We start from the raw sequence: 22,397 nt of genomic DNA on the forward strand, positions 1-22,397 counted from the left end.
TTAAAAAGAAAGTTATCTGATCCTCCATAAATTTTACAAAGTCGTTATCCGACAACAATCAGATTAAAACGCCAGTGTTTATTTACTTGAGGGAGGCCAGGGAGAACTAGGGACAAAGTAAGTGTGGCATGATCTGAAATCAATATATTCTTATAGTCACAAGAACAGATGGATGGGATCAATTGATTATCAATTAAAAAATAGTCGATTCTAGTAAATGTATGGTGAACTTGTGAGAAAAAGGAGTAATCTCTTTCATGTGGATGAAAGAGACACCAAATATCAGATATTCCATAATTAGAAAGAAAAGATTGAATAAATAAAGCAGATTGAATAAATAAAGCAGATTATCTAAGGATAGAAGAAGATCTGTCCAAAACTGGATTCAGCCAACAGTTAAAGTCACCACCCAACATAAGAAAGTATGAACTTAGATCTAGCAATGAAGAAAAAAAAGGTCAAAAAACCCAACATCATCTGAGTTAGGAGCGTAAAGGTTGGCTAAGACCACCCGTGTATTATAAAGTTTCCCCGAAACAATAGTAAAACAACCATTAGGATCGGATATCTTATTATGAAGCTCAAAAGAAACATTTCTGTTTATAAGAATTGAAACGCCCCTCACCTTGGCTTGAAAAGTTGAATGAAAGTGTTGTCCTGTCCATCGTGCCATAAGACGAGAATTATCTGAGTGACAAATATGTGTTTCTTGTAAAAAGACTACCTCTGCTCTAAGCTGTTGAAGATGTGCGAACACTCTCCCCCTTTTAACCGGATGATTCCAACCCTTAACATTCCAGCTGACAAAGTTCAATGGACTAACCATTGAACATAAGAAAAAAAGGATAGCAGGCATTAAACCATATCTGAAATTTATATGTAATTCTGGGGCAAAAGTATAGAAGAAAAAAAACAGGATGAAATTACATCCCGTATAGTACAAATATGTCAAAATTCCATATATAATATTAGCATTGGAGTTCCCACCCACACCCTCTAAACCTACAACAAGAAAGCTGCAAGTATAAAGCAGCAAGCTCTCCCCGAGATAAACTAACACCCTACTGGACTTCCAATTAGGTAACATCTTAATTATCTCCACTCCAACGGTTGATACAGTAATGGAAATAAACACCAAAAAGCTTTAAGAGTTACAAACAAAGATTTACCTTAACAAGAAAAAAACAATACATTCAAATTTTGTAAATCTTAAAGTATAATAATGGTCTAAAAAAAACTTTACCCCAACCTTCCCGCTAGAGTTGATAAACCAAAGAAAAGATAATCTATAAACTCAGTTATACAGAAAAAAACTTTAACGTCAAAACAAGTAATCCAACCAAATCATAAAAATAAGAAAAAAAACACAGATAGCGTCTTGAAACACAAGAAAAAAAAACACCAAAGAAAAGTCCATTCGAGAGGAATTTGATCCAAACCCTAAACTGAGTTTAAAGGTACAGCATCAACTGCTGCTTAAGATTAAAATAATCTAACCGGAGAGAGAAAAAAATCATCACCTTTAAAGAACTAAAGTTATGTAAGATAGAAACTAAAATTGAGAAAATGGAAAAAAAACACTTCAATAGGACAATGCACCATAATTAAGCTACTAATTAAATAGATGCAACAACAGCTACATTTTAAAGTTAAAAAGAAAATATCAAGATTTGTAGAAATTGGAAACTGAAGTCTGAAAAGAAAAACAAAAAACCATTCAAAGGCGTCGTCACTTCACAAATCGATATCAATTTTTTAATGCGACACCGACTCCATTTTGAAATAAAGTCTCCAAAGATCTTTAAGAGGTGTCTTCGAAAAAGGCTGAAAAGAAAAAAAAATCATATCATATCGCATCTGAGGAACTCGAAGTAGCAGTAGGCTATCAATGAAGGTCTGCGCCTCTGCAACCGAATCGAAAAGTTTAAAATCGCCGTTCCTAAGCTTGATTCGGAGCCGGGCTAGATAGGCGAGAGACGGATGGTCCATGATTGTCGAGAACTTTCATTACTCCTCTGTATTCAGCACGTTGACTCATAACTTGAGGTGCATAGTCCTCTACTAAATGGATAGCATGATCTTTATATTGAAGCATTTTACGTCGACAAGCTTCTTTAATTAGCATATCCTTGATTTGGTAATGATGGAGGCAAATTATCACTGGACGTGGTCTCTGGCCATCTGCTGAGCGAGATGTAAAGATATGGTGCGCTCAATCAATCTCTGGAGGACTGGAAAGTATTTCGCTTCCAAAGATCTTACATAGAAAGTTTGAGAAAAACTCGACAGGAGATCCCCCTTCAACAATCTCAGGCAAGCCGAGAATTCAAAGATTTTGGCATCTACTCCTGCTTTCAAGGTCCATAACTTTAAGAGTTAACTTGCTATTATGCTCCTTTAGGGTAGAGCAAACTCTTTCCAGGTCTTTATGATGGTCTAGTTTCTCCATGACTTCTTCAACATGTGATAAACGTTGAGCATGATTCTCCAGTGTAGAGTTGATTTTATCCAGTTTCAGTTCCAACGAACTAAATCGAGAAAACATATCTTGTCGGGTTTGTTCTAACAGCGACACAATTTCACTCAAGGTTGCTCCCGATGGAGTGTCTTTTTTTGGCGATTTAGTAGGCTTAGATACACTCATTGTGCAGCCAGCAACTTCAATAGTGGGAGGAAGAGTAAGAAATAAATGCAGGTATATGAAATGGAGCGGAGCAATAGTTTTAGTGACTTACACTACTGCCATCTTAACCGGAAGTCAGTAGTCTTATAACTGCAGAATAAAAACCATGTCCGAGCCTTATGTGTTGCCTTTAGGCTTTTGTATCTTCTATTTGATAGGACGGGCAAGAAGAGAGAATGACTAGCGTACATTGACTGCTTTATCAGGACAGGCCCTGTGTAAACAGGGCCCATAGAAGAGGAGGCTGACGTGCTGAGCAACTCTGCAGTTTCCATAAGAAGCCATGGTGCATCTATAAAAAGTGGTAAGAGTAACAAGGACAAGCCAGATTTGTTTTGCCTCTTGAGGAAGTAAAGGCACTGATGTTTTCTTGGCCATGGCATCTGCATGGTTGGACCAGGACAAACTGTTGGTGCTATATCACCTAGGAACTTGAAGCTCCCAACCACCACCATCTCAGCACCATTGATGTGCTTGGCATTGCTTCCTGAAGTCAATTGCTGATATTGAGGGAAAAGTTGTTATCATGACACTATGTCATTAGCCTCTCTGTTTCTTTCCTGTACACCAACTTGAGGTCTACCCACTATGTTGGTATCATCTGCGGATTTGTAGATGGAGCGAGAGCAGAATCTGGCCATATATTATGTGTGTATAAGGAATAAAGTAGGGGGACTGAGGCTACAGCCTTGTAGAACACAAGTGTTATTGACTATCATGTTGTTTTCACAAGATGTTGTTGACTATCATTGCTTTCTGTCCAACAGGTTGCAGTCTATTGGTCAGAAAGTCAACGATCCAGTTGCAGAGGAAGGTGTTTGGTTCCAATTCTAGGACCTTGCAGATCAACTTACTTGGAATTATGTTTTTGAAGATGGAGCAATAGTCACTAAACAGGAGCCTGATGTAGCTTTCTTTATTGTCCAAATATTTCAGAGATGAGTGTAGATGTTGTTCACAATGGATCTGTTTTGGCAGTAGGAAAGTTGTAGTGGGTTGACTTTGACTAGGAGGCTGGAGTTGATGTGTGCAATGACCAATCTCTCAGATTATTTCATGACAGCGAATGTTAGAGCCACCAGACATAGAGGAGGGAGTTCAAAAACTTAGCTGAGTGGTGTAATATCAACATCCTCCATGAGCCAGTACTCATCGGAGGATCAGAGGTGGACAGAGTCAGTAAATTTAAATTCCTGAGTGTCAGTACCTCAGAGGACATGTCCTGGGCCCATCATATAAATATAATCACAAAGAAAGCATGACAGGGCCTCTACTTCACTTGATGTTTTTTACTTGTGTTACGTACCCTGTAACTGGGTCACTTACCAGCAAAGATAGAGAGGTCCGTTGAAGTCTGATGGTACTATTTTTAAAAGTATTTATTGATAAAGGGCACAAAAATAATATCAATGCAAACATACAGATAATATACATCGTCAATACTAAATCTAAAAGCGCGGGTATAATAATAATCAATAAGGAATAGCTCTATCATTGTCTAAGGGTTAATGGATTGTCTGATGGAAATATGAAAGTCACTTTAGGTCATTGAAGCTGCAGCGTTTTGGTTTGAGAGAAAGATGGGTTAAAACTTGCCCAGTCCTTTTATGATGTCAATCCTTCGAGAGTCATTGGAAATTGATTTCCCCGTTGTTAGCTAAAAACCGTTCTTCCGTGGTCAAGGCACACTGATTCCGGGGCAAATGGAAATGGATGCACGTGGCCTTCCCACTGGCTTTTGCTATTACGGGATCGCTAGCGTTTCTTCTGGTGCGTCTGAGGGGCTGTTCCCACAGACCCTCTTTTATCCTGATCCACAGGGTCGCAGATGTCAATCAGGTTGGGATGATGCAATTCCTCCACCAACCAGCCCATTTTGCCTGAGGGCTTCCACGAGGCACAGTATTTTAATACACAATTCCGTCTCCAAGAGACAATGGCCGTTTCCCGTAGCTTTATATCACCGGGGGGTGGGGGGGGGGATCAAGACATTCCAAACGTCTCTCTCTCATTTCCTGGGTCTCCTGACCCAAATCAATAGTGATCTTGCGATTCTCACAAAGGAGGGGGCTACCCCTCACCCTTCGGCCCCTCAGAGCTGTGGTACATTCATAACACTTGGATTTTCAGAAGGCCTTTGACAAAGTGCCACACATGAGGCTGCTTACCATGCTACATGGTATTACAGGAAAGATTCTAGCATGGATAAACCAGTGGCTGATTGGCAGGAGGCAAAGAGTGGGAATGAAGGGAGCCTTTTTTGGCTAGCTGCCATTGACTAGCGATGTTCCACAGGGGTCTGTGTTGCAACCAATTCTTTTTACATTATATGTCATTTATTTGGATTATTGAATTGATGGCTTTAATGCAAAGTTTACACACAATATGAAGGTAGGTGGAGGGGCAGGTAAAGTCCAGCCAAATCCTGACAGCCCTGGCTGCTTGGAGAGGCTGTTGGTAATTGTGGGTCCAAATCCTTCCCTGTCCACAAGGTATTGCCAAATGCCTTGAATAGCAGACAAGTCCAGAAGTCTTCTTACCCCTCAGTAAACCTGGGTGGCGGCGGGGCTGATAGCAGTGGGGCTGCGGGGCTGATGGCAGTGGGGCTAAGGGGCTGGTGCAGATGGGTTTAGAGATCTGGAATGTAGGATTGATCTTTAGGGTCTTGGGGAGCTGCAAAGTGTAAGCCACCGGGTTTACTTTCCTCAGGGTTTTGAAGGGGCTAGTGAATTTGGGCGCCAACTTTCTAGATTCCTCTCGGAAAAGAATATCATGAGTTGACAGCCAGACCTGTTATCCAGGATGTAAAGCAGAACCCTGTCTTTTCTTTCAGTTCACCTTGGTCTCCGCTTTCCAGGTAGAGTCCAGTAAAATCTCTCTTGCCCTAATCCACTTTTGCTTCCAGCATTGGGTGAGATATTCAGCCGCATGGACCACAACCTCTTGTTCCAGAAAGAGAGGCAGAGGATAACCAAACTGACACTTGAATGGTAAGATCCCATGTGCTAAGTGCTGTAAGGTGTTGTGGGCGACGTCTGCCCACATTAAACGGTCACACCACTTATCAGGGCAGGCATCTTAAGGTATGTTCTAAATCTTGGTTGGTCTGCTCCATCTGGCTGTTGGACTGCAGGTGAAACCCAGAGAAAAGGCCTGCTGTTGCCTCTATCAGCTTACAGAAATGTGATGAGAATCATGGACCTTGATCCGAGACAATGTCCACTGGGAAGCCCTGGATCCTGAAGACCTAGTCAAGGAGCTCTGCCACAGACGGTAGCTTCTCTAAGGCAGTGGACTTGCATGCTTTCAAAAATCGATCAGCAATTACCATGAAGACCAACTTCTCCTTGGATGGCAGGAGACCCGTGACTAATCCATAGAGATGTGTGCCCAAGGTCTTTCTGGAACAGGTAGCGGGTGGAGGAGCCCTTGAGTTTAGGCACAGGGCTCCTTGCTCCGGGTGCGCAACTCTCATGCCTGCCTGCCAAACCTCTTTTGCCATCCCAGGCCACCAATGACTCCTCTTGATAAGCTCATGGGTCCTGGCAATCCTTAGGTATGTGGTCATTCTCCACAATATCCCCATTTGAGTACCTGGGACCAGACAGAATCTGGGACGAACAGCCAACCTGGAGCATCGTTCTTAGGAATCTCCCCTTGTGCTGGGTCTTATGAGTAAGAGCATTGATTCCCCAGTGAACTGGCACTGCCACCCTGGCTTGGCGCAAAATTGAGCTAGGCTGCTCTTCTCATTCTGGTTCGTCAAACTTATAGGACATCTGGCTTCTGGTTCTTCAACCCCAGTTGATAGGTCAGGATAAATTCAAAGCAGTTAGCCAGCTGGAGAGGAATGCACATGGGTGCAGTTTACCATCCAAAGATTGTCATTGAGATAAGATGGCATCCACTCCAATGTCTGAGGCATCCAGCTCTATGATGAATAGAAACCAAAATGGGAGCTGTTGTGGACCACTGCTAAGCTCTGAAAATGCAGTTTCCACTTCAGTCATCCAAACAAAAGGGCCTGTGGATTTCTTAGCAGCATCAACTGTAGAAGTTTGCAAACCCCAGGAATGGCTGGATTTGTTTGATACTGGATGGTAGTGCCCATTATCTGACTGCTTGAGTCTTGCTAAGATCCATCTTGAGATTGCCATTGGAAATGATGAACCCAAAAATGATATGGTTGTCATGAGAAACTTGGACTTCTTCAACTTGGCATTAAGTTGTTGGTCTAAAAGCCATGTTAAAATGTTCCTGACGTGAGCAGCATGCTTATCTATGGACTTCAAAAAGATAAGGATATCATCCAGGTAGATGAAGGCATGCTTGTGGAGAGTATTGTGGAGTAAGTCATTTATAATTGCCTGGAAAATGGCTGGAGCATTCAGAAGGCCGAAGGGCATAACCAGGGCATCCTAGTGCCCTGATAGTGTATCGAACGCAGTCTTCCATTCATCACCTTCCCTAATACAGACAAGATTGTATGTACTCTGTAGGTTTAGTTTTATGAATGCCCTCATCCGAGCATCTGGAAGGCTGTATTCATGAGTAGAGCGGGGTAGTGATTCTTGTCTGTTATGCAGTTTAATCCCCTATAATCAATGCACGGCATAGCCTCCCATCTTTCTTCTGTATGAAGAAGTAGCCTGTGCAGGTGGGTGAGGTGGAGGGCAGAATAAAGCTCATGGCAAGAACCTCCTTTATATATTCCTCTGTTGTGCTTCTCTGTGGGCCTGAAAGCGGGTACAATTGGCCCCGCAGGGGACAAGTACGGGGCAGCAGGTCTATAGCACAGTTGTAGCATTGTTGCGGTGGAAGAGTCGAGGCCTTTCCCATGCTGAAGACCTCCTCCAAGTCCTTGAGGATGGAATGGATTTCGACTGGTTTGAGTGTCACTGTCTTTTCTGGTCCTTCCTTCGTGGATGACTGCTTAGGCTTCTTAGATGGCTGGGGAGATTCAAAAGATCTCAGAGTCCTGTCGCTACGCTCACAAAGTTCATTCATAGAAACAATGGCAAATCAGAGTCCAAATCCCCATCTGTATCCTCAGACAATAGTAGCAAAGTGTTAAAGAGAGTTCTTCCCTCCACCCCACCCGGGAATAGACTTCAAGGATCAGTGTAAAGGAGTCTTTCCCTTCCTTGAGACCTGGCAGCTGGATTCCTTAAGCTTAGCAGAAAGATTCCCAGACTGCTCGGACATCTCCTTGGGTCTCTGCTGAACTAGAGATTCCCTTTCTCTAGTTCCTGTGGGATCCTTACTGGACAGTGGCAGAACTTGCACAGTCCTGTTGACAGGAACTGGTCTTTCCACTATTGCGGGTGTCTGGGTGTTGGAACCCCAGGCAGCAAACAAACCCTTTTACAAAGACTGGACCAAGCAATGATTCTCCCTTCCCTCCAGACCATGGAAGGGTTATGCTGGGACAGCCGAGGGTACCTGAGGGTCAGGGGTATGAGTGGAGAGTCAATATGTAGAAACTAATGTCTTCCACATCATCCCCGTCCTCAACTGAAAACCAGAGACTGTTACTGAATCTGCCCAGACCTAGTGTGTGGCCATCCAAGACAGTTGCAGGGTCAACTCAACTCTCACAGCAGTATGTTCCTAAATCCTGAAAATTACCTGAGGCCCCAAAGTCCACAAAAGCCTTCAGCTGCCTTACGTCAGGTAAACTCCACCTTCAGCACAAACCAGAATATGTGGCATTGGGTGTAGTAGCTTCTCGTGACACTGGTGGCTACAGTTTCAGATGCTCGGCCCTCAGGTGTCCTGCTTCCCTGTAGTAAAGGCAGCAACGTTGACTCCAATGCCAGGACCCCTCATTGGCAGAGAGTCCAGTGCCACTGACCTGCATACGTTCAACTGGATTTTGAGCAGGTGACGGGCTGGCCATGATCCAAGGTTGGGGAGTAGGACTGCAATGTATAGGGACTGGGATCAGGCCAGCTCTCTTTGACCTCCTGAAGTGGTCCTACTTTCATTCTGCAAAATGATTATCAAGACGAATGGATTGGTCAATTAGAACCTTTAAGTTCTCTGCTGGCTGCCCCAAAGCAAGGACGTTCTTGACTACATTTCAGAGTTCATGTGTATAGCGTGGCCAAAGCCTACCTACCTCTTCCAACAACTCTCCTGGGCCAAGGTACGAAATTCGATGATGTACTTGGCCATGTAGTCATCAGGCAGTCTAAGACTCAGCTGGCTCCAGCGGGATGATGAAACACCTTTCTCATGGCGGCCATGAATTCCCCTGAATCCGAGCAAATCTCCAACCTTTGTTCCCAATGCATGGTGGCCCAGGTCAGAACTCTTCTAGTCAGAAGGGAGATAATATAGGCCACTTCTCCACGTTCTGAAAGGAACCAGGACTGGAGTTCAACTACAATGAAAATTGGACGAGGAAGCCACGGCAAAAACCCAGGTCACCATCAAATCTCTCTGGAGTTGAAAGATGGACTGGCTCTGCAACAACAGACAGTCTCACCGAGCAACTTTGGCTTCCTGCCTGCAGTAGTTAGCACATGGCAACCTGGAAGTCATGTATTTCCCAGTGCGATCTTGAAATTTTTTTCATTGTGGCTGGCCACAGCTGACAAAAGGCTCTGATGCCCCGTTGGATCAATGTTGGCTTAATCATACTGTGACAAGAGTCCTCGACGAGTATGGTTTGGACCCAAGTGCTGGGATATCTGAAGCAAAGACCAAGATATGGTATCAAAATGGTTTTGAGCACAGAACAAACACTAGACAATATTACTAGTAGCCTTACGATTGAGCACTGAACCTCATTTCAGAGGTTCCTTAAGTTCTCGATTCTTGGCACCCAAAACATGATTACCAATTAGCAGGACTGTCCTGAACCCTTAAGTGCCTGCACCAGCGATCCATTCTGTTAGAGGTTAGAGTATATAATCCCAGAAGCTGTCCCAATTAGGAGCATCTCGCAACAACAAGTACCTTAGGACGCGCACCACCAGGTTCACGAACAGTTACTACCACTCAACCATTAGGCTCTTGAACAAAAGGGGACAACGACACTCATTCCACTTCTGGTGCTCCCACAACCAATGGTCTCACTTTAAGGATGCTTTATTTTGTAAAGCAGGTAATAACATCAGATTTTAGTAGGAAAAGGTTAAAAATATCTGCAAATAACCTCTGCCAGCTGATCTGCTCAGGATCTAAGGATATGGCCAGGGAGATCTGATGTAGCAGATGGTTTCTGTGGGTTCACACTCCCAAAGACTGATTTGACATCTGCAACAGCGATTGGAGGCTGTCAGGGTGGGTGACGAATTTCTGTTTCCCTAATGTTCCATACGTGTGCAGAATGAGCTAACCTCATCAGGGAAGGGATACGCTGTCATTGCCTGACTTCATTTTGTAGCCTGTTAGAACATGCAAAACCTGCTATATCTGCCGGCTGATCTAGTACTCAATTTTGGATTCTCGGCATCCCAGGTAGGTTTACAAAAGTCCTATCTTGATTGTGTATTACTGGGTCACCCAAGTAGAATGAGTAGACTTGGACTTTAGTAGGGAGTGGATATCTTGGTTCATACAAGGTTTCTGGTTTGGGGACACCTAGACTGACCTTTTGGTGCACAGTTTCTACACACTTTTGATTGGTTGCTGAGTTTTTGATTTTGTTGAATTGGGGAGCTGGCTTAAGGAACCAAATGGCACAGTTTTTTTTGAGGGACGTAGATTCATTTGTACCTTCTGAAGAGAACTAAACTTGAAGGAGAAAAGAAAATATTTGCAGATAAAAGTAAAGAATGAGGGAATGGAATTACGGATTACTCTTTAAAAGAGCCCATCTCAATTCCATAACCAAATGAACCCATTTTAATAGTTTCAATTTAATGATGATGTGGTTTCTCTTTTATGCTCTTAAAAATCTTAAATAAAATTGAAAGCTTCAATTTTATTTTCCCTATCATTTCAGATGATGAGGAGGAGATGTTGAGCAATGAGTAGATCAATTAGTTGAGTGGTGTCACAAAAACAAAACCTCAACCTCAACGTCAGTAAGACCAAAGAATTGATTGGGGACCACAGGAAGGAGAAGTTGAGGGAACACACACCTGCCCTCAGCGAAGGATTAGAATTGGAAAGGATGATCACCATCTCTGAGGATCCATCCTGGGCACAACATATTGATGCAGTTACAAAGAAGGCATGACAGCGACTTGATTTCACTAGGAGTTTGAGGAGAATTGGTACATCACCAAAGACACTTGCAAATTTCTACAGATGTACAATGGAGAGCATTCTAACTGGTTGCATTGCTATCTGGCACAGAGGGGCCACTGCACAAGATCTAAAATTGTAAATTCAGCCAAATCCATCATGGCCGCTCGCCTCCCCAGCATCGAGGACTCCTTCAAAAGCGGGTGCTTCAAAAATGCAGCAGTCACATCACATTAAGGACTCACATTACCCAGGACATGCCCTCTTCTCATTGCTACCATCAAGGAGGAAATCCAGGAGCCTGAAGACACACCCTCAACATTTCAGGAACAACTTCTTCTCCTCTGCCATCAGATTTCTGAATGGATAGTGAACCCATGAACACTACCTCGTATTTTCCCCTCTTTTTGAAATACTTACTAGTTTAATTTTCTTTTATATATCTTACTTACTGTAGTTTGTAGTATTATGGATTGCAATGTACATAATTTATTATTATATTGTAATTAGTCTTTTACTGTGCCTATTGTCTTGTTTATTAATTATTGTACTGCCCTGCATTGTTTTGTGCACTTTATGTCCTGTGCAGGTCTGTAGTCTAGTGCAGTTTTTACATTGTTTTATGTAGTCTAGTGTAGCCTTGTGCTGTCTCACATAGTCTGCTGTAGTTTTATGTTGTTTCCTGTAGCACCTGGGTTCTGGAGGAAGATTGTTTCATTTTTACTGTGTACTGTACCAGCAGTTTTATGGTCGAAATGACAATAAACTTAAATTGACTACTGCAGCAGCAAAATAGCAAATTTCACAATGTACGTTGTGATATAAACATGATCCTGATTTTCTCTATTTTTATTCTCAGATTTTCTATTTTAACTTTGCTTTTACAAGCTAGTTTTTCATGTGACTCCTTCCATTTGGTGGGATGCATGTGGAGTGAATACGCTGAGAGAAAGTCAAATGCCATCAGAAGTCCCAGTTCATTGCCAATCTGCTCAGGTGTTTGAAGTAGTATGAAATAGATTAGATTGACAATCCAGCAATTGTGCTATGGATGGAGCCCAGTAACCCCTAGAACATTATGGAAAGGGGTTCTGAGCTGCAGTTGCTAAAAAGCATTTTAAACCTATCTGATTTTAAAGTAATACATTTAGAGATTTTTATATTGATCCCAATTCTTGCCATTTACCAGTGATCTGAGAAGGTCTTGCACTAGAAAATTAGTTTACAATCTGAATTAAAACCAGAATCACTATCAAGTTTATTATCACTGATGTACATCGTCAAATTAAATCCTTTGTGGCAGCTGGCCAAAATAAGTTGCAATAAAAGTAAATAAATATATGGTGAATATTGAGGTAGTGTACTTGGGTTCATGGATGGTTCAGAAATCTGATAGCAGAGGGGAAGATCCTGGTCCTGAAATGCTGAGTGTGGTTCTTCAGACTCCTGTACTTCCTCCCTGATGGTAATAATGAGAAGAGGGCATATCACAGATGGTGACAGTCCTTGATGATACCATTTTGAGGCATTGGTTTTTGAAGATGTTCTCAACGGTGGGGAGGGTTGTGCTAATGACAGAAGTGGCTGAGTCTACAACCTTCTGCAGGTTCCTTCAATCCTGTCATATTTTAGGGCATCATGCCCTGTACTTTTTTGATGGTCTTTGACAGTTCAAGTTGTCAAAAGCCTATTTTGAATAAAATTGATACAAGTAATTAATTAATTGTATAACTAAAAGCCTATTTAATCAGTCTTCACTATTGAAGCAGAGATAGAGATAAATTCAACTGTAAAAGCTAACATGAGAATTCTTCATAGTCCCAATGGACTTTGCGATAGAATCAAAATCTTCCACTGAGATTTGCAACATGCCTCAGCATTCAGCTCTAAGCTGCTCACTAAGGCTTGAGCCGCTGCCGGGATTGCCCTAGTACATGCACACAATTCTGTACCTCGCCCAACAAGCTATCTAATTTATTTTGATGATCTGGTTTTTGACCAGCAAAATATTTTTAGGAAGTTTATTTGCTTTCTTCACATTAAAGGACCAAAGAAAACGCTTAAATCTAGTGAACAGGTATTGATTTTTATACCCAGTAGTTAAAGATAAAACTAAATTCTATTTTCAGCATTAATACATTAATTTTATTAAGACTGGAAATTTAGCAGTGGGCACTCAATCTCAAACACTTGGCTCTCCGCTATACAATGGATTCTGTTTGATTGAGACCAGTACATTTTGACCCAATTAAGTGGTTGCCCAAATTAGCCAAAGATTCACAGAAATAGTTTAAAATGTATAAAAATTGGGTAACAAATTATGTATTTAAAGGAAATACAGAACAAGTTAGAGCATGAACAATACTGCTACAGTACTATAAAACTGTCGATTCTAATAATTACCAATGGAGGATTTCATCCAGTGTACACTGCAAACACGAGGAAATCTGCCAGTGCTGGATATTCCAGCAATGCACACAAAATGCTGGTGGAACGCAGCAGGCCAGGCAGCATCTATAGGAAGAAGTACCGTCGATGTTTCAGGCCAAGACCCTTCAGCAATAGTCTCCTGACCCTCCATACCAGATGGCAATGCAACCAGTTTGAATGCTCTCCATGGTACATCTATAGAAATTTGCAAGCGTCTTTGGTGACATACCATGTCTTTTCAACCTCCTAATTAAATATAGTTGCTGCCATGCTTTGTTTGTAATTGCATCAATGAGTTGTCCGGGATTGATCTTCAAAGATATGGACATCTAACAACTTGAAACTGTTCACTCTTTCCACTGCTGATCTCTTGATGAGGACTGGTCTGTGTTGCCTTGACTCTCACTTCCTAGATAGTGTCGTAAAGAAAGCTTTTAGCACATTGGCATTCATAAATCAAAGTACTGAGTACAGGAGATGGGATGTTATGTTGAAGTTGTATAAAACATTGGAGGGGGTTGATTTGGAGAATTGTGTCCAGTTTTGGTCACCTACCTACAGGAAAGATGATAATAAGGTTGAAAGAGTACAGAAAAAAATTATAAGGGTCTTGCTGGGTCTTGAGGACTAGAGGTGTAAGGAAATATTGAATAGGTTACGACTTTATTCCTTGGAATGTAGAAGATGAAGGGGAAATTTGATAAAGGTAAAGAAAATTATGAGGGGTATAGATAGGGTGGATGCAAGCAGGCTTTCCCGTTGAGATTGGGTGGGACTACAACTAGAGGTCATGACTTACGGGTGAGAGGTGAAATGTTTGAGGGAAACATGAAGGGAAACCTTTTCAGTCAGTGGGTTGGGAGAATGTGGAATGAGCTGCGAAATGATGACAACTGAACCTTTTGAACATGTCTGCATGCTCTTTTTTTTTGCATTGTTGCTGCCACATGATTGGCTGATAAAATAATTACATTAACGAGCTGGTGTACTGGTGTACCTAATAAAGAGCCCTCTGAGTGTAGTGCCACTAGAGGGCCTTCTTTGTGATTGCTTCAGTTCGTTGGGCCTATGGTAGATCCTCAAAGTTTTGTCTCCCAGAAACTCACTCTTTCCATCGCTGACCACTCTATGAGGACTGCCATGTCTTCTCCTAACTTTGCCTTCCTGAAGTCCATCATTAATTCCTTGGTCTTGCTGATGTTGCATGCAATGTTGTTGTTTCACAGCACTTAATCAACTTGATGCACCATCAATAACTCTCTGAGATGTGAGGCGAGATATCGGCTTTTATTGACTGGAAGAAAGAATAAGCAGTAATTGACCAGCATGCTACATCCTGGAGACTGAGGGCAGGGCTCAGGCCTCAATCGCCTTTATACCGGGGTCTATGAGAGGAGCCACGGTCAGTGGGAGGAGCCACAGGAGCAGTCAGCGGGGGGGGGGGGGGGGGGGTGCGTGTCCAGACAGGTATATGTAGTTCACCACATTCACCCCCCCCTTTGTTTTAAAAGAGAGTCCCCATGGGGTGAAGTTTCTTACAAGTATATTTACAGGTTAAGTCTATTAGGTGGTCGAATCTGTCACTGCAAATCTACGTAGCACCAGCTGTGATTGCACAGGTGCCAGTGGTGATTGCACTGGAGACGATGGTTGTGCTGGTTCCGGCCTAACTGGAGGTGTCAGCCCACTAGGCATCAGTGATCCCTCATGCGTGTGCGTGGCGCCTGGTATAGGAGTGTCGTGAGGAGTCCGTGTAGGGCTCGGTGTGCGCGGTGTCACCTTGGGTACAGGGTTCATAGATACCGTGGAGTGTTCAGGGTAGTGGTCTGCTGCTCCTGCGGCCGCGAGGTCGCAGACGGAGTCCGTGTCCTCCCGCCCATCAGGTAAGACCATGTAAGCATACTGGGGGTTCACATGCAGAAGGTGAACCCTCTCGACCAGTGGGGAGTATTTATTGCTCCTCACATGTTTCTGGAGCAGCACTGGCCCTGGGGATGTAAGCCAAGCTGGTAGGGTGGTCCCAGTGGCAGACTTCCTGGGAAAAGAGAATAGGCGCTCATTAGGGGTGGCATTGGTGGACGTACATAACAGGGAGCGGATGGAGTGGAGTGCCTCGGGGAGGACCTCCTGCCATCGAGAGACTGGCAACCCTTTTGACTTAAGGGCTAAAAGTGTGGCCTTCCACACTGTGGCATTCTCCCTCTCCACTTGTCCATTTCCCCAGGGATTATAGCTCGTGATCCTACTAGTAGCAATACCCCTAGCCAGCAGGTACTGGCGCAGCTTGTCACTCATAAAGGAGGACCCTCTATCACTGTGGATATAGCAGGGATATCCAAACAGAGTGAAGAGCTGGCGCAGGGCTTTTATGACAGATGTGGCAGTGGTGTTGGGGCAGGGGATGGCAAAGGGGAACCACGAGTACTTGTCGATAATGTTGAGAAAGTCGACATTGCGGTCGATGGAGGGAAGGGGGCCCTTAAAGTCAACACTCAGTCACTCAAAGGGGCAGGTGGCCTTGATAAGTTGCGCCTTTTCAGGACGGTAGAAGTGCGGTTTGCACTCAGTGCAGACTTAGCAGTCCCTGGTCATCGTCCTGATGTCCTCAAGGGAGTACGGCAGGTTCCGGACTTACACGAAATGGTAAAATCGGGTGACCCCCCCCGGGTGGCAAAGATGTGCATGGAGGGCGTATAGCTGGTCGAGCTGTGCGCTGGCACACGCTCCCCGGGATAGGGCATCAGGGGGCTCATTGAGCCTTCCTGGTCGGTACAGGATATCATAGTTGTAGGTGGAGAGTTCTATTCTCCACCGCAAAATTTTATCATTTTTGATTTTGCCCCACTGCTGGTTGCTAAACATTAACTCAACTGAGCGCTGGTCGGTCAGCAAGGTGAACCTTTTGCCGGCGAGATAGTGCCTCCAGTGCCTAATAGCTTCCACTATGGCCTGGGCTTCTTTCTCCACCACGGAGTGCCGAATTTCAGGGCCTTGAAGTGTACGAGAAAAGAATGCTACTGGCTTGCCTGCCTGATTGAGGGTAGCAGCCAGCGCGAAATCGGAGGCGTCATTCTCTACTTGGAAGGGAATGGTCTCGTCCACCGCATGCATCGTTGCTTTGGCAATGTCCCCTTTATTGCAGCTGAAGGCCGCACAGGCCTCGGCAGAGAGGGGAAATGTGGTAGACGACTAGGGGGCGGGCCTTGTCTGCGTAATGGGGGACCCATTGGGCATAATAGGAAAAGAAGCCCAGGCACCGTCTGAGGGCTCTGAGGGTGGTGGGAAGAGGGAGTTCTAACAGGGGGCGCATACGGTCAGGATCAGGGCCAATGACCCCGTTCTCCACGACATACCCAAAGATAGCGAGCTGGGTGGTTCCGAACACACACTTGTCCCTGTTTTAAGTAAGGTTCAGGGCTTTGGCCACTTGGAAAAATCACTGGAGGTTGGCGTTGTGATCCGGCCAGTTGTGACCACAGATGGTGATATTATCCAGATAGGGAAATGTGGCCTTCAGTTGGCACTGGTACACCATCCGGTCCATTTCCCTCTGGAAGACAGAGACACCATTTGTGACACCGAAGGGGACGCGCAGGAAGTGATAGAGCCTGCCGCCCACCTCAAAGGCGGTGTAGGGGCAGTCCTCTGGGTGGAAGGGGAGCTGGTGTTAAGCGGATTTCAGATCTATTGTCGAGTACACCTTGTACTGAGCTATCTGGTTGACCATATCCATGATGTGGGGTAGGGGGACGCGTCAAGCTGCGTGAACCTATTGATGGTCTGGCTATAGTCCATGACCATCCTATTTTTCTACCCGGTCCGAACATCAACCACCTGGGCCCTCCAAGGACTTGTGCTTGGCTCAATGATCCCCTCCCTGAGCAGCCGCTGCACCTCTGACTGAATGAAGGCCCTGTCCCCCACGCTGTACCTCCTGCTTTTAGTTGCCACGGGTTTACAGTCAGGGGTCAGGTTGGCTAACAGCGGTGGGGGAGGGATCTTGAGGGTGGAGAGGCTGCAAGTGGTGTCGGTAGCGCAGCTGTCGGCATGGTGCTGGGTGGGATGTGCGGGTCAGTGTGTGTGTATGGTCAGTAGCGGGATATATGACGAAGTCCCACAAATCCAAGGATTCCTGACAGTGAGTGGTGGGAGGGACCCGTCATATGCCATAGTCACACTTTCGAGGTGGCTCTGAAAGTCCAGCGCCAATAGTACAGGCGCGCACAGTTGAGGCATGACCAGTAGCGCACAGTTCCGATATTCTGTGCCCTGCACCACCAATGTCGCTACACAACCCACCCGGATGTCTGTGGAATGCAACCCAGAAGCCATGGTGACCCTCTGGCTTACCGGCCGTGTCACAAGTCCGCAGCGTTGCACCGTGTCCGGGTCAATAAAATTCTCAGTGCTGCCCATGTCAAACAGGCAGCTAGTCCTGTGCCCCTCCACCAGGATGTCCATCATCGACCTTGCAAGCTGGTGTGGGGCACTTTGGTCGAGGTTTACGGAGGCCAGAGTTGAACTGCCGTCTTGGTACCCAGTAAGCACTGGTGGGTCGGGGCGGGGCGTGCCCATCCGGGCAGGCAAGGTGGTGGCCCCCATGCCTCGCACGAGGCGGGCAGACAAGATGGCGGCCCCCGTGCCTCACACGCAGCGCTGCCCGACCCCGCTCATGGTTTAGACTTACAGACCTTGGCGAAATGGCCCTTCGTCCTGCAGCTGGAACAGGTCACTTCTTGGGCCAGGCAGCATTTTCGGGGGTGCTTTTCGAGTCCACAGAAGTAACACAGCTGGCAGCAGCTGTGGTCGGGTTCGGGGAGTTCGTGGAATCGCGACTGGCAGCGGTGTTGGTGAATTCGCTTGCAGGAACCAGCGGCGGCGGGGTCTGAGGTGTCCACGGAACCGGCAGGGGATCACGCGGCTGGACAACATCAGCGTTGTGCAGAGCAGCCTCCAGCGTGTCGGCCATCTCGATCGCCGAGCATAAGGTAAGATTGGCATTTTCCAGCAGCCGCTGGCGCACGTACACTGACCTGATCCCCGTAACGAAGGCGTCTCGTACCAGGAGCTCCGAATGCTGTTCCGCCGACAGAGCTTTGCAGTCGCAAGTTCGCACGAGTGTCTGTAGTGCTCGGAGAAACACGGCGCTCGACTCTCCAGCCCGCTGTCACCGCGTCGCTAATTGATGTCTTGCATAGACGGTGTACACCGCCTGCAGGTACTGTCTTTTAAGGGTGTCCAGTGCCCCTTGGTAGGTTGGTAGGTCCCTGATAAGGGAGAATACTTTCGGACTTACTCTAGATAATAATATTCTGTACTTCGTGGCAGGCTCAGTCACTGGAATCTGTTCCAAGTACGATTGGAAGCATGCAAGCCAGAGTTTAAAGGCAAGAGCTGCTTCGGAGTCTTGCAGATCAAGGTCTAATTTTTCCGGATGTAAAATGCTGTCCATGGTTTAAACTGCCAGTCAATAAAATTGATGCACCTTCAATAACTCTCTGAGATGTGAGGCGAGATATCGGCTTTTATTGACTGGAAGAAAGAACAAGCAGCAATTGACCACCATACTACATCCTGGAGACTGAGGGCAGGGCTCAGGCCTCAATCACCTTTGTACCAGGGTCTGTGGGAGGAGCCACAGGAGCAGTCAGTGGGGGGCGTGTCCAGACAGGTATATGTAGTTCACCACACAACTGATCTACCTCACTCCTGTACTTCCCCTCATTGGAACTGAGATTTTGCCAACAATAGTAGTTTCTTTGGCAAGTTATAGAAGACATTTGAACTGTGCTTAGCTTCGCAGTCATGAGTATAGAGAGAGTAAATCAGTGGGCTAAGCACACATCCTTGAACTGCAGCTGTGTTGACTGTTGGCAAGGAGGAGATATTATTACTGACCTGCACTGACTGTGGTCTCATAATAAGGAAGACAAGGATCTAGTTGCAGAGGGAGGTACAATGGCCAAGCTTCTACCATTTAGTGATTAGCACTGAAGGAATGAGAGAATGCTGAGCTGTAATTGATAAATAGGAACCTGATTTACATTTTATGTTTTGAGGTTTTCTAGGTGCTCCAAAACAGTGCAGAGCGAGGGAAATCACGTCTGCTATAGACTTCTTGTGGTAGCTGGTGAATTGCAGCAGCTCCAGATCCTGGCTTAGGCAAGAGCTAATTCTACCTCTAACCAACATCTCAAAGAACATCATCATGGTAGATGTGAGTACAGTACTACTGGACAATAGTCATTGAAGCAGCTTGAGATTGCCATCATTCACACGCAGGTGGGAATCTCAGACTGCAGCATCGAGATGCTGAAGAAGTCCCTGAATCTTCGAGTCAGTTGGTTAGCACAGGATTTCAGTACCTGGCAAAGTACTCCTTCGAGGCATGACACCTTGTGAAGGTTTGCCCTCGTGAAGGATGTGCTGAGGTCACAGGGTCACTAGACGCTGTGAGGGTTTGCACAAGTGCTGTGTTATTCTCCCTTTCAAAGTGTGCATAAAAGGAGTTAACTTCTGAAGCATCATGCCATTTATGCTGTTAAAAGTTCAAAGTCAATTTTATTATTGAACTACATATATATTACCATATACAACCCTGAGATTCCTTTTCCTGCGGGCTTACTCAGCAAATCTATAAAATAGTAACTATAATAGAATCAATGAAAGATCAACTGGAGTGCAGAGGACATCAAACTATGTAAATATAAATAAATAGTTATAAATAACAAGAACATGAAATAACAAGGTAAAGAGTCCTTAAAGCGAGATTATTAGTTGTTGGAACATCTCAATGTATGGGCAAGTGAGTGTGGTTAACCCGTTTGTTCAAGGGTCTGTTGGTTGTGGGGTAGTAACTGTTCTTGAACCTGCTGGTGCGAGTCATGAGGCTCTTGTACCTTCTACCTGATGGCAGCAGCAAGAAAAGAGCATGGTCTGCGTGATGATGGATGCTGCTTTCCTATAACAGTGTTTCATGTCGATATGCTCAGTGGTTGGGAGGGCTTTACCCATGATGTATTGGACTGAATCCACTACTTTTTGTAAGATTTTCTGTTCAAAAGTATTGGTGTTTCTATACCAGGCCATGATGCAGCCAGTCAATACACTCTCCACCACACATCTGTAGAAGTTTGTCAAAGTTTTAAATCTCATGCTGTATCTCAGCAGCCTCCTTAAGCAACATCCTTACTACTGTTTGGGGGTCTGTATACAACTCCTGTCAGGTTCTTCTTGCCCTTGCAGTTTCTTAACTCTGCCCAGAAGGATTCTACATCTTCCAATCCTATGTCACCTCTTTCTGAGGATTTGATTTCATTTTTACCAGCAGAGCCATGCCACCCCCTCTGCCTACCTGCCTGTCCATTAGATGCAATGTATATCCTTGGATGTTAAGCTCCTAACCTTAATCTTCTTTTGGCCATGACTCAGTGATGCTAACAATGTCTTACTTGCCAATCTCTAAATGTGCTACAAAATCATCCATGTTATTCCATATACTGTACGGAATTATTCCTGTATCTGTCACCCTTTTCAATTTTGCCCCTGTAATGCTGCAACTCATCTCACTGACTGCAATTTTGTCCTATCACCCACCAGTCCTTCCTGACAAACTCACTACACACTACCTATGCTTGTAAACCAGCAAACCTAACATTCCTGCCTACAAGGCTGTCGGTCCCCCTCAGGTTCAGGTGTAACCTGTCCGTTTTGTATAGATCATACCTTCTCAGAAGAGATCCCAATAATCCACCAATCTGTGATCCCGCTCCCTGCACCAATTTCTCAGCCACACATTCATCTGCCAAATCACTGCCACGTGGCATAGGCAGCAATTCTGAGGTTGCTATCCTGGAGGTCCTGCTTTTCAGCTTTCTACCTTGCTCCCTAAATTCTCTCTTTAGGACCTTCTCAGTTTTCTACCTACATCATTACTACTACTACATCCACTCAGGCCTAGGGGGCCGGCGTCGGGCATGATGACGGACTCTCCATTCCTCCCTCTCCCTCATCAGTGTGTTCAGTTCATCTACGTTAGATGCGCTGCTATCTTCTAGGAGTGTGTTGACCATAGTCTTGGGAGGGTGCCCAGGGTTCATCCTCCCATGCCTGGGCTCCCATCTGATGACTAGGTTGGCAGGTAGCTCAGGGTGGTGTAGACAGTGCCCCGCTAGTTGCAGTCTTCTCACCTTGACTTTAGTAGTGAGCATCGGTAGGTCATCATAGAGCTCGATGTTCATCATGTGCTGTTGCCAACTCACATCAGAGCCATCCGGAGCATTCGTGTATAGCAACCATCTAGTGACTTTCTCATGGTCTGGTGAGTGTCCACGTCTCGCATCCGTTTGTGAGAATGGACTCTCTGACCGCTATGAAGATCCTCTTTTTGAGCCCTCTGGTCAGGTTCGACCTCCAGGTTTCCTTCATGTCGTTCATAGCCCTCCACGCCAGCGCCTTCCGTATCTTTATGTCCTTCTCCGAACTCATCATTCTTGACCCGAGGTACTTGAAGTCTAAGACTTTGTTAATGGTATCATTGGTGTCAATATATACAACAAGACTTTGGCTGCTCACCTTCCCCCTTAAAAATGTCCTGGACCTGATCTGAGACATCCCTGCCTCTGGCACCTAGGAGACAACATACCCTCCGACTGTCTCTATCGTGTCCACAGAATCTCATTTCTACTCATCTGTCAATGGAATCCCCTATCACTACCGCACTTCTCTTCTCCCTCCTTCCCATCTGAGCCACAGCGCAAGACTGAGTGCCAGAGACCCCGTCACTGAGGCTCCCCCCGACATGTCAAAGCCCTCAAACAGTATCCAAAGCGGTACTGAGTGTAATCTGGACTTGAAAGGGGGTGGAGGGAAATGGGTGGAGCAAGAGTTTGCTGGTGATGGGTATATCCAGATCTGGGGAGGGAGGGGTTGATAGACAGATGAGGCAGGGAGGAGAGTGGGAAATGTGTAAGGAGACGGGATGTGATAGTCAGATGTGGGGAAAGGGCTGAAGACAGTACAACATGGATCAGAGGGAAGACGGTGGGGAGGGGAACGAGTGGGAGGAATGTTTTGGTGATAGGCA

Source organism: Hypanus sabinus, chromosome 2 (assembly GCF_030144855.1).
Source record: "Hypanus sabinus isolate sHypSab1 chromosome 2, sHypSab1.hap1, whole genome shotgun sequence".
Lineage (NCBI taxonomy): Eukaryota > Metazoa > Chordata > Chondrichthyes > Myliobatiformes > Dasyatidae > Hypanus > Hypanus sabinus.